This window comes from Chondrus crispus, genomic scaffold (genome assembly GCF_000350225.1).
Source record: "Chondrus crispus Stackhouse genomic scaffold, scaffold_59, whole genome shotgun sequence".
Classification (NCBI taxonomy): domain Eukaryota; phylum Rhodophyta; class Florideophyceae; order Gigartinales; family Gigartinaceae; genus Chondrus; species Chondrus crispus.
The window spans coordinates 4966-5442 of NW_005178559.1; positions in this window are offsets into that span (position 1 = coordinate 4966).

Consider the following 477-nt stretch of genomic DNA (forward strand, 5'->3'; position numbering starts at 1 on the left):
CACCCCCGTTCAGCGGGGGCCCCCGCGTAGCGCACGCGGTTGCCGGGCCTCTTCCCAGCACGCGCCCCCCCCCCAGCCGTCCACATCCCCCCGCTCCACGCGCCCACGTGGCATACGCGCCACCGCCACCCCGCCAGCCGCGCCACTGCACTTCAAGCGCCTCTCAGCGAAGAGCCGCGCCATCCCTACTCCCTACCCGCGCGCGCCCTCCCCCTGCCCGTCGTGCTACGGCCGCCAGTTAGCGCGCCGCCGCGCGCCCCGGCCCTCCGCCAACCGCGCCGGCGGGAAGCGTGTGCAAGCCCGTCGTGGCGGCGGCGCCCCTGTGGGCGCGCGCGCGCCAGCCGTTCGTTCTGCGCCGCGCCCCGTGCCTCACGTGTACCCGAGCTTGTCCATGAGGCGGTAGTAGAGGGAGGTGGGCGGGACGGAGAACACAAAGTGTTTGGTGGCCATGATCATGACCCAGCGGTCATCCTTGAG